Below are 12,627 nucleotides of genomic sequence, written 5' to 3'. Positions count from 1 at the left end.
CTGGCCGGTTAGGCAGGGTTTTGTTTATGAGGTTTTGTTTTTGGTTCTAGAGTATTTCTTATTTATGTTATAGCTGGTTAAGCTTGCTTTGTGTTTTGTATTTGATAAGTTTTGTATTTTTCTAATAAAAAGAGTGTCAGCAGAGAGCACTGTGGTCTGACTGAAAAGATCTACGCAACTTCCTCTGGAGCCTACAGCTGCTAATAAGTACTGGAAGGGTTACAATTTTTTAATAGTAATTTACAAATCTGTTTAACTTTTTGACAGATTTACACTTTCGGCTGCAATATGTCATCCCCTTGGAAAATAATGGTTCCGGGTGCTGCTTGTTAATGTACATTCTTAGTATTTGATCATCAGGTGGGGTACAGTTTATAATCTGGACAAAGACATTAGTGTTCATGTCAGAGACATGTTTAGCTTCTAGTATACTGTTTAGTAATAGGAATGCTCACAATTGAATCTAGCCTCAGGCACCTATAACCTATGGCTAATAAAGGACATAAAACAACATAAGTAGGATGTTTGGTGTTTTTCATTGTAAAATTATGAAATGTGATCATATTCTCCACCTGGAGAAGGTGAAAGTATAAATACTATATGTGAAACAGTTGCAATGTGTATATAAATAATATTTACAGAGTTTGTGAATAATACAGATCACTGCATTCACAAGAGAAACTGATCAGATAAAGCTACAGGTGTATTACTGGAAAGTCAAGCTGGTAAGAAAGAATACAGGATCCTTCAAACAAACCTGTATACGGCTGACAGGACCCATAAGACTGTAAATGTTCTTGTATCTTGTAGACGGCACCAGAACTGTAGATGTTCCTGTACCTTGTAGACGGCACCAGAACTGTAGATGTTCCTGTACCTTGTAGACGGCACCAGAACTGTAGATGTTCCTGTATCTTGTAGACGGCACCAGAACTGTAGATGTTCCTGTATATTGTAGAAGGCACCAGTACCTGCAAATGCTCCTGTATATTGTAGATGGCACCAGTACCTGTAAGTGTTCCTGTATCTTGTAGATGGCACCAGTACCTGTAAATGTTCCTGTATCTTGTAGACGGCACCAGTACTGTAAATGTTCCTGTATATTGTAGACGGCACCAGTACCTGTAAATGTTCCTGTATCTTGTAGACGGCACCAGTACTGTAAATGTTCCTGTATCTTGTAGACGGCACCAGTACTGTAAATGTTACTGTATCTTGTAGACGGCACCAATACCTGTAAATGTTCCTGTATATTGTAGACGGCACCAGTACCTGGAAATGTTCCTGTATATTGTAGACGGCACCAGTACCTGTAAATGTTCCTGTATCTTGTAGACGTCACCAGTACCTGTAAATGTTCCTGTATCTTGTAGACGAACCAGTACCTGGAAATGTTCCTGTATCTTGTAGACGGCACCAGTACCTGTAAATTTTCCTGTATCTTGTAGACGTCACCAGTACCTGTAAATGTTCCTGTATCTTGTAGACGGCACCAGTACCTGTAAATGTTCCTGTATCTTGTAGACGGCACCAGTACCTGGAAATGTTCCTGTATCTTGTAGACGGCACCAGTACCTGGAAATGTTCCTGTATCTTGTAGACGTCACCAGTACCTGTAAATGTTCCTGTATCTTGTAGACGGCACCAGTACCTGGAAATGTTCCTTTATCTTGTAGACGGCACCAGCAGACCATGCAGAATGCCATTGACAATACAATGGACACGTGAGCATTAGAACTGGGCCATGGAGCAATGGGGATAGGGGATAAGATGTCTGATCCCTGGGATCCTGCCGCTGGGACCCCCGCAATATCCATGCAGAACCCGGCATTTTAAAAAGTGGGGGAAATTTATCAAAACCTGTTTAGAGGAAAAGTTTCTGAGTTGCTTATAGCAACCAATCAGATCGCTTCTTTCAGTTCTGAAAAGGCCTGTGAAAAAAATTAAAGAAGCGATCTGATTGGTTGCTATGGGCAACTCAGCAACCTTTCCTCTGGACAGGTCTTAATAAATCTCTCCCAGTATGTTTAGAGCGCTGGGTTCCCGCGGCGGGGTCGTGACGTCACGCCCCCTCGATAAGATGTCTAAGGGTGGAGTACCCCTTTAAAGAGTTTTCATGATATTAACATTGCCCCTTGATGTTCTCAAAACATTTCCAATCTCCATTAGTCTCAAACTGTGGACCTCCAGTGGCTGCAAAACTACAACTTCTAGCTTGTCCAGATTAGACCTCTAGATGTCTGGTCATGCTGGGAGTCGTAGTTTTGCAGAATCTGGAGGTCTACAGTTTGGAGATCAATGACCTAATGTGTCCAGTAGAGATGAGCGAAGTTACAGCAATTCGATTCGTCACGAACCTTGCGGCTCGGCGGTTGCTGACTTTAGCCGCGAGATTCGTGACGAGCCGAATTACTGTAACTTCGCTCATCTCTAGTGTCCAGTACTGGTTGGAAAACAAATTCCTCAGGAATAACACTGCATTAGGAGTATGTTCTGAGAGGGAATTAAAAGAACACCAGGGGGCGCTACACAATTATTTAACAGTAAAGTGTAACCATAGCGGAGGGGAGATCACTGAATTTGTTTCCTATGTCATTTTTCAAGTCACTTTTTCAAAACGAACAGGATAACTCCACAGCACCATTTCTCATGTTGTAAAGCAGGATTTTACAGCACCACGGAGGGTGGTCTACAGGTGCGGTTTATTGTCGCACTTTGTCAAGTTAAAGGGGTACTCTGGTGAAAACCTTTTTTCTTTTAAATCAACTGGTGGCAGAAAGTTAAACATATTTGTAAATGACTTCTATTAAAAAATCTTAATCCTTCCTGTACTTATTAGCTGCTGAATACTACAGAGGACATTCTTTTCTTTTTGGAATGGTCACTGATGACATCACGAGCACAGTTCTCTTTGCTGACGTTATTATAATAATAATAACGCTTTATTTATTGTTGTCCTTAGTGGGATTTGAACCCAAGTCCCCAGCACTGCAAGGCAGCAGTGCTAACCACTGAGCCACCATGCTGCCCTTAGCATGCATCGGCTATGCATGGTTGCTAAAATGGACAGAGATGTCAGCAGAGGGCACTGTGTTCATGATGTCATCAGTGTTCCAAAAAGAAAGGAATTTCCTTTTTAGCATTCAGCAGCTAATAAGTACTGGAAGGATTAAGATTTTTTAATAGAAGTCATTTACAAATATGTTTAACTTTCTGCCACCAGTTGATTTAAAAGAAAAAAGGTTTTCACCGGTGTACCCCTTTAAATCGCAACTTTTCGATGATTCGCAAATAATAAATTAGTGACCACTGCATCCAAAAGTATCTTACAGGAACAGTTTGGAAAAAAGCACTTAGCTGCTAGTACAAAAAAAAAAAAAAAAGCAAAAATTTTTTTTTATAATAATAGGGGAGATTTATTAAAACCTGTGTAGAGGAAAAGATGACCAGTTGCCCATAGCAACCAATCAGATTGCTTCTTACATTTTTAAAGAGGCCTGTGAAAAATGAAAGAAGCGAGCTGATTGGTTGCTATGGGCAACTTTTCACGGCACAGGTTTTAATAAATCTCCGCCATAGTAATAACACGCAAAAGAAGCATTGTGCAAATAAATAAATAAAATATGCAACATAGACCAGAAATAAAAAAAAGAAATAAGTAGTTTTTATTGGTTATTAACAAAAGTTGCTTTCTTTTGTCTGATCTAACAGAGTAAACCGATATTTCTTCCCCCTTTAATTATTAGAAGCAAAAACTAATATACATATTGTAAATGTATGACTATTCTACATGTTGCTGCTTGGTAAATAAAGGATTATTTTAGTATTGTGCCTCTAAAGCAGTGGTCTCCAACCTGCGGACCTCCAGATGTTGCAAAACTACAACTCCCAGCATGCCCGTCCGGGCATGCTGGGAGTTGTAGTTTTGCAACATCTGGAGGTCCGCAGGTTGGAGACCACTGCTCTAGAGGTTCTCATTGGTTCACGTGCATGTCATTTCCAGGGCTTGCAGTACCTGAAATGACCACCGGGTGGCCCTGAGGCTGCGCGGTTTAAATGACTAGGGCGAGGGAGCGCACGGACAATTACAGAAGTCTTCTTATGACAGAGATGTAGGGGCGGGAGTGTGGTGAAGACGGCTCGGCAACTTCTGTAAACTGCTTGGGACTGGACTGACTAGCACAGCAGGTAGGTCCACGTAGCCTGGGGTTGGTCTGTAATGCTGCTGTCTGGACTCTCTGCTGACCACTGGGTAGACCCCTATACACACTGACTGTGAGTATCACCACAATATCGCACAGACTCTGGGGGATACTTTGGCTAGGGGTCTCCAGACCTGAGCTATCTCCTTTCAAGAAGAAACTTTTATATTTAGCTGTTGCCCTATTACTGTAGTTCTATATAGCTGCTGCCCTATTAGTTCTATTTAGCTGCTGCCCTATTAGTTCTATTTAGCTGGTGCCTTATTAGTTCTATTTAGCTGCTGCCCTATTAGTTCTATTTAGCTGGTGCCTATTAGTTCTATTTAGCTGGTGCCCTATTAGTTCTATTTAGCTGCTGCCCTATTAGTTCTATTTAGCTGGTGCCTTATTAGTTCTATTTAGCTGCTGCCCTATTAGTTCTATTTAGCTGGTGCCCTATTAGTTCTATTTAGCTGCTGCCCTATTAGTTCTATTTAGCTGGTGCCTTATTAGTTCTATTTAGCTGCTGCCCTATTAGTTCTATTTAGCTGGTGCCTTATTAGTTCTATTTAGCTGCTGCCCTATTAGTTCTATTTAGCTGGTGCCTTATTAGTTCTATTTAGCTGGTGCCCTATTAGTTCTATTTAGCTGGTGCCTTATTAGTTCTATTTAGCTGGTGCCCTATTAGTTCTATTTAGCTGGTGCCCTATTAGTTCTATTTAGCTGGTGCCCTATTAGTTCTATTTAGCTGGTGCCCTATTACTGTAGTTCTATATAGCTGCTGCCCTATTAGTTCTATTTAGCTGGTGCCTTATTAGTTCTATTTAGCTGTTGCCCTATTAGTTCTATTTAGCTGGTGCCCTATTAGTTCTATTTAGCTGGTGCCTTATTAGTTCTATTTAGCTGGTGCCCTATTAGTTCTATTTAGCTGCTGCCCTATTAGTTCTATTTAGCTGTTGCCCTATTAGTTCTATTTAGCTGGTGCCCTTTTAGTTCTATTTAGCTGGTGCCCTATTAGTTCTATATAGCTGGTGCCCTATTCTATTTAGCTGGTGCCTTATTAGTTCTATTTAGCTGCTGCCCTATTAGTTCTATTTAGCTGGTGCCTATTAGTTCTATTTAGCTGGTGCCCTATTAGTTCTATTTAGCTGCTGCCCTATTAGTTCTATTTAGCTGGTGCCTTATTAGTTCTATTTAGCTGGTGCCCTATTAGTTCTATTTAGCTGGTGCCCTATTAGTTCTATTTAGCTGCTGCCCTATTAGTTCTATTTAGCTGGTGCCTTATTAGTTCTATTTAGCTGGTGTCCTATTAGTTCTATTTAGCTGGTGCCCTATTAGTTCTGTTTAGCTGGTGCCCTATTAGTTCTATTTAGCTGGTGCCCTATTCTATTTAGCTGGTGCCCTATTAGTTCTATTTAGCTGGTGCCCTATTAGTTCTATTTAGCTGGTGCCCTATTCTATTTAGCTGGTGCCCTATTAGTTCTATTTAGCTGTTGCCCTATTAGTTCTATTTAGCTGGTGCCCTATTCTATTTAACTGGTGCCTTATTAGTTCTATTTAGCTGGTGCCCTATTAGTTCTATTTAGCTGCTGCCCTATTAGTTCTATTTAGCTGTTGCCCTATTAGTTCTATTTAGCTGGTGCCCTATTAGTTCTATTTAGCTGGTGCCCTATTAGTTCTATATAGCTGGTGCCCTATTCTATTTAGCTGGTGCCCTATTAGTTCTATTTAGCTGGTGCCCTATTAGTTCTATTTATCTGGTGCCCTATTAGTTCTATTTAGCTGTTGCCCTATTAGTTCTATTTAGCTGGTGCCCTATTAGTTCTATTTAGCTGGTGCCCTATTAGTTATATTTAGCTGGTGCCCTATTAGTTCTATTTAGCTGGTGCCCTATTAGTTCTATTTAGCTGGTGCCCTATTAGTTCTATTTAGCTGGTGCCCTATTAGTTCTGTTTAGCTGGTGCCCTATTAGTTCTATTTAGCTGGTGCCCTATTAGTTCTATTTAGCTGGTGCCCTATTAGTTCTATTTAGCTGGTGCCCTATTAGTTCTATTTAGCTGCTGCCCTATTAGTTCTATTTAGCTGTTGCCCTATTAGTTCTATTTAGCTGGTGCCCTATTCTATTTAGCTGGTGCCCTATTAGTTCTATTTAGCTGGTGCCCTATTAGTTCTATTTAGCTGGTACCCTATTAGTTCTATTTAGCTGGTGCCCTATTAGTTCTATTTAGCTGGTGCCCTATTAGTTCTATTTAGCTGTTGCCCTATTCTATTTAGCTGGTGCCCTATTAGTTCTATTTAGCTGTTGCCCTATTAGTTCTATTTAGCTGGTGCCCTATTAGTTCTATTTAGCTGGTGCCCTATTAGTTCTATTTAGCTAGTGCCCTATTCTATTTAGCTGGTGCCCTATTAGTTCTATTTAGCTGGTGCCCTAATAGTTCTATTTAGCTGTTGCCCTATTCTATTTAGCTGGTGCCCTATTAGTTCTATTTAGCTGGTGCCCTATTAGTTCTATTTAGCTGTTGCCCTATTCTATTTAGCTGGTGCCCTATTAGTTCTATTTAGCTGTTGCCCTATTAGTTCTATTTAGCTGGTGCCCTATTAGTTCTATTTAGCTGGTGCCCTATTAGTTCTATTTAGCTAGTGCCCTATTCTATTTAGCTGGTGCCCTATTAGTTCTATTTAGCTGGTGCCCTATTAGTTCTATTTAGCTGTTGCCCTATTCTATTTAGCTGGTGCCCTATTAGTTCTATTTAGCTGGTGCCCTATTAGTTCTATTTAGCTGTTGCCCTATTCTATTTAGCTGGTGCCCTATTAGTTCTATTTAGCTGGTGCCCTATTAGTTCTATTTAGCTGGTGCCCTATTAGTTCTATTTAGCTGGTGCCCTATTAGTTCTATTTAGCTGGTGCCCTATTAGTTCTATTTAGCTGCTGCCCTATTAGTGCTATTTAGCTGTTGCCCTATTCTATTTAGCTGGGGCCCTATTAGTTCTATTTAGCTGTTGCCCTATTCTATTTAGCTGTTGCCCTATTCTATTTAGCTGGTGCCCTATTCTATTTAGCTGTTGCCCTATTCTATTTAGCTGGTGCCCTATTAGTTCTATTTAGCTGGTGCCCTATTCTATTTAGCTGGTGCCCTATTAGTTCTATTTAGCTGTTGCCCTATTCTATTTAGCTGGTGCCTATTAGTTCTATTTAGCTGGTGCCCTATTCTATTTAGCTGGTGCCCTATTAGTTCTATTTAGCTGGTGCCTATTAGTTCTATTTAGCTGGTGCCCTATTAGTTCTATTTAGCTGGTGCCCTATTAGTTCTATTTAGCTGGTGCCCTATTAGTTCTATTTAGCTGGTGCCCTATTAGTTCTATTTAGCTGTTGCCCTATTCTATTTAGCTGGTGCCCTATTAGTTCTATTTAGCTGGTGCCCTATTAGTTCTATTTAGCTGGTTCCCTATTAGTTCTATTTAGCTGGTGCCCTATTAGTTCTGTATTCTGCATATGCCTTGAACTCACTGGGATGCGTTTTTTCCCCCACCGTGCACACTGGGTACTAAAACATTGCTAAAATGTAGGTCCCTGTAAGTGCCATTGCTTTGAATAGATCAAGGATCTGCATGAATAGCACTTTCCTAATGCCATGCTATCATCTTCAAGACTGTCATCAGCTGCAGGAGCGTTACAGTGTCAGGCTGCAGACTATTCTAAAACTGGGCAGCTTATTCACCCCCTAGGGTACTATATTGCTGTAAGGGGGCAGTTCTGATAACAGGAAATTGTTAGATAACAGTAGTTTCAGTCTTTGTAGTAAAAGAGAACATGCCAGGGGTGTAAAGTTCGCACTCCTGCGCCATATTCAGGACCAAGCTGTATAATGCATTACTACACACATATGTAATTCCTATACACTTGAGGTTTTGTAGAATCTTATAACCTATACATTTCTGTTATCATTGAAAGTCAAAGTGTCAGGTATAAGTCAGAAACAAGGAATCTGCATGGTTGTATGTACTGTATGGGGACCTTTATTATTGGCTTTACACCACTTCAATGTCCTAAATGTCCCTGCAAATTTGCATTCATGGCGCTTTTTATATTGCGTAATTTTTGGTAGAACATCTTTCAAAGTTGTCTACTGTTTGGTGCACCCCACACCACTTTTTGCAGTGGAGCTGTATTCAATATTTGCGCAAATTAAATTTAGAATAGTTTTTTATTTAAATTTATTGGCACAAAGCTTACTTTTCTGGGGCAAACCTACACCACCTAATAGGACACAGATGACAGAGCACAAAGCTTAAAGGGGCACTCCACTGGAAAACATTTGTTTTTTTTAAATCAACTGGTGCCAGAAAGTTAAACAGATTTGTAAATTACTTCTATTAAAAAATCTTAATCCTTCTAGTATTTATAAGCTTGTGTATGCTCCACAGGAAGTTATTTTCTTTTTGAATTTCCTTTCTGTCTGACCACAGTGCTCTCTGCTGACACCTCTGTCCATGTCAGGAACTGTCCAGAGTAGGAGCAAATCCCCATAGCAAACCTCACTTGCTCTGGACAGTTCCTGACATGGACAGAGGTGTCAGCAGAAAGCACTTGTGGTCAGACAGAAAGGAAATTCAAAAAGAAAAGAACTTCCTGTGGAGCATACAGGAGCTAATAAGTACTAGTAGGATTAAGATTTTTTAATAGATGCAATTTACAGATCTGTTTAACTTTCTGTCATCAGTTGACTTAAAAAAAATGCTTTCCAGTGGAGTACCCCTTTAAATCTATCTAAGCAACTTATTGATTTCTATAGTTGAGCAAAACTTATCAAGTGCCGTGAGCCTTTTTAAATTTTGAGCAACTGTGCAAACAATACACCCAGCAAACGGGTAAAATCTTTACTACCTTACACCAACAATGATAAATGTCCCCCTATGAGTTTATGGATAGTTGTAACTTCCCCAGTCCATATTACTTGCGTTTTGTCCACTTTGAATAAATGAATGAAAAAAATTATAATAATAATAAAAAATAATTAATACCAAATAAATAAATAATAAGTAAATAAAAATAAATAAATAACTTACTAATAAATAATTTGATCTGCCCAATATGTGCATGTACATAGACTAACAGACAACCAACCTCCTAACACCAATCTTGGGGAACCCCTAAAACTACCAAATTTCACTGTAGAAGCCCTTGATTGTCCTTTAGTGGGAACCCCATGAAATGCCAGTGTTCTACAGAATCATGGCTGGGAAACACAGAAGATTCTGTCAGTGGAAATTTAGCCATACCCATTATAGCAGTGTTCCCCAAACAAGGTGCCTCCAGCTGTTGCAAAACTACAACTCCCAGCATGTCCGGACAGCCAAAGGCTGTCCGGGCATGCTGGGAGTTGTAATTTTGCAGCTGCAGGAGGCACCTTGTTTGGGAAATGCTGCATTAAAGGTCAAACAACTGTTGAATGAACAAGTTGCCTTCTGACAATATTCAGGGGATGTTCTGAGAATATTCCTTCCCAGAAGATTGTTTTGTGGATGAAAAAATCTTTCTTAGGGTGCGTTCACACATTCAGGATCCGATGCATATTTCATGCAGCACATTTCATGCTGCCATTTAGTTTATGTTAAAATCTGCAGCATGAAATATGCAGCAGATCCTGTATGTGTGAACGTACCCTAAGGGTGTATTCACACGGGAGCGCATCCGCATTGTATTTGACGCTGCGGATGCGTTGCTGTAGCTCTGTGTGTCTCTGCTCGTATCTTCTGATTTCCCGCCAGCAGTCACGAGCGGACACACAGAGCTACTGCAGCAGAGAACTTGCTCTGCCGTAACTCTGTGTGTACCGGCAGCGCATCCGTGGCATCAAATACACTGCGGATGCGCTTCTGTGTGAATACACCCTAAAGCAAAGATTTTTTGGCCAACTATCAGCCAAAAATATTAAACAATGCCGACTTCTTTTCAGACAACAACAGTCTGCTATCGGTTGGCTAAAACAGTCGATCGGTTTTAGTTCTGACTCTTGACAAACAATCATGATTGGTGGAATTTTCCATTGGGATTAAATCACTTAGGAACTGTAATATATATTGGCAGGAGCGATTCAGAGGGAACCTGTGGCAGTTTCACTCCCAAAGTACAATTGTGAATCACTGAGTGATGATATATCTGGTAAGGATCTATCTAGTGATGAAGCAGCTACATTGAAACACTTCTTATATGCATGCAGATGTTTTTTCATATACAGTGGGCCGTCAAGTTACAATATTAATTGGTTCCAGGAGGACCATTGTATGTTGAAACCATTGTATGTTGAGACCATAACTCTATGGTAATTGGTTCTGAAGCCCCAAAATGTCATCCAAAAATAAGAAAAAGTGAGAATTAAAGAAAGATAAGTAGATAACTAATATAGATAAAGCAAATCCTTACATATAAAAATAAGAAAGATCTGCTGGGAGCTGTAAATCACTGTCTATGTAGAGGACGGAGGCTTCTTCAGGGTCCTGTACAGTACACGCAATGTCCTAAAAAAATAATGGAGCCGCCCTCACCTGGTGTCCAAAGGAGCAGCTAACTGTGGTACAGGTAAAGAGTAGTAAAAGACATGTAATACCTCCCTGTACTGTAGGAGGCGCTACCAGACACCAGTCAGTGCATGCACTTCAGTAATACAGGTGTTTTACCAGGAAATGCCCATTCTGATTGGTCGGTTCTTCCAGCCATTGACACATTTCACAGATCTGGACTGTCCGTAGCATTGTATGTTGAGTCTGGTTCCAAGTAACAATGGTTCAAAAAAGAACATTGTATGTTGAAACTATTGTAACCTGAGGCCATTGTAAGTTGAGGGATCACTGTATATGGTGTGTACAATCTAACCATGGTACTGGCGGAGCATTGATGTTTCTGCCACATGAGCTGATTCTGCAGCCACGCATTACACAAGCCATACACTAGAACTGCACCTAAAGAGAAATCTGGCTTTCCAATTGGAGCACTTTGGCATGAGCTCTAGTGTAGTTGGTGCTAAGCATACCATTGTGACTATATATTGACTCTTTATATACTCCAGTTAGCGCTGAGTCACACAGGAGCAGACTTTCTTTACAGTGGGGTTATCTAGGGAACCTCCAGAGATCATATGGTCATTGGGAGTTCCCACTTGCAGAAGTATAATACTTAGTAAACACTGTATAACCGTGATCTCCCTGGGCAGGAAGTAGGTGAGCACAGAGCAGTCCATCCGAAGGTTTATGACGCCATTCTACGTGTTGGCCGGTTACTAGATAGTTAATAAATGAAGAGGTGCAGAATACTCTTCACAACCCTGGCACCAGCTATACTTCTGATAGAAATCCTTTCACAATATTTACTTGAATATTTACATTAGTCAATGAACCACACCGAGGGCAGCACAACCTTTTTGTGAATTTTTGTGAAGTGAATTGATCAAATGCTCAGAATTGATCTTATAAATAATTGGAAACATGTAAAAGATGCAACGTCTTACTAAACCTTCTACTCAGGGACAAGTTTCTTGTATATACATAGAGGGACATTTATCAATGTTTGCTTATGTATTCTTTTTTTTAGTAATTTTTTCCTTACTTTTTTTTGCTTATGTGCGACGTATTTATAAACTGCTTTCAGCCTGTTGATAATTTTGTTTCACGTAAGCAATTTTTCCTTTTTTACTTTGGTAGTAGCTTTTTCTGCTCCATGTTTGAGCTGGAGTAAATTTAGTCAATTTTTAACGCTGTTGCGACTTTTTTTTGCGCAGTTGCGACTGTCGCAGTTAATAAATACCTGACTACCCGTAGTCCATTTTAAAATTATTACTACATAGTAAATTTAAGGAAAACTTGCTTTTCTCGCTTTCCAGTCAAAATGTCGCACGAAAAATCGTGTAGTCGCAGTTGCGACAATTTTGCGACAGTTATAGTAAAGAAAACCTGACTAAACCCGTTGATAAATGTCCATAATAGAGCCCAAATATGTTGTGGCTATAACCCAAGATAATGTTCACTATGGCAGCGTGCCTACATTCTCCATTTTGTCCATTGCTTCCCTGGACTTATCTTCGAGGCAGGCATGTGACTATCTGTATTACTTGACTGATTAGCAATTTTACATTTACAATGATTGCAATATTACATTTCTAGTAGCTTATGTAGGATTTATTGTTTTGTTCACTTCAATAATATATGTCACATACTGACTGGCATCACCGCTGCATCCAGCAATTGCGTACAGTTGTCAGGGTGCTGGTACGGTGTATTACTGATGGACTCTGGGACCAATGGTATTCGAGCAGTGAGGATTTAAAGGGGTACTCCAGCCCTGAGATATCTTATCCCCTATCCAAAGGATAGGGGATAAGATGTCTCACCATGGGTTTCCCGCCGCTGGGGACCCCCGCAATCTTGTATTCGCCACCCACCTGTTTGAGCTG

General features: G+C 40.2%; 1 protein-coding gene across 3 annotated transcripts in view; it reads left to right on the top strand.

Annotated features, from left to right (window-relative positions):
* The first annotated feature begins 4,033 nt into the window (after positions 1 to 4,033).
* The window catches only part of DAPK2 (death associated protein kinase 2), a 138,018-nt gene continuing 129,424 nt past the window's right edge, over positions 4,034 to 12,627 (top strand). For 2 of the 3 annotated variants that reach the window (XM_056572882.1, XM_056572877.1), the window contains exon 1: positions 4,034 to 4,188. The gene's annotated coding sequence lies outside the window, so the exon portion shown is untranslated. Of the gene's footprint in view, positions 4,276 to 12,627 lie in introns of all 3 variants that reach the window. The other variant, XM_056572878.1, reaches the window with a different exon arrangement.

The sequence above is a fragment of the Hyla sarda genome, chromosome 4, assembly GCF_029499605.1.
Source record: "Hyla sarda isolate aHylSar1 chromosome 4, aHylSar1.hap1, whole genome shotgun sequence".
NCBI lineage: Eukaryota > Metazoa > Chordata > Amphibia > Anura > Hylidae > Hyla > Hyla sarda.
Note: the sequence above shows the minus strand (reverse complement) of the source record. Positions and strands in the feature narration are given on the sequence as shown.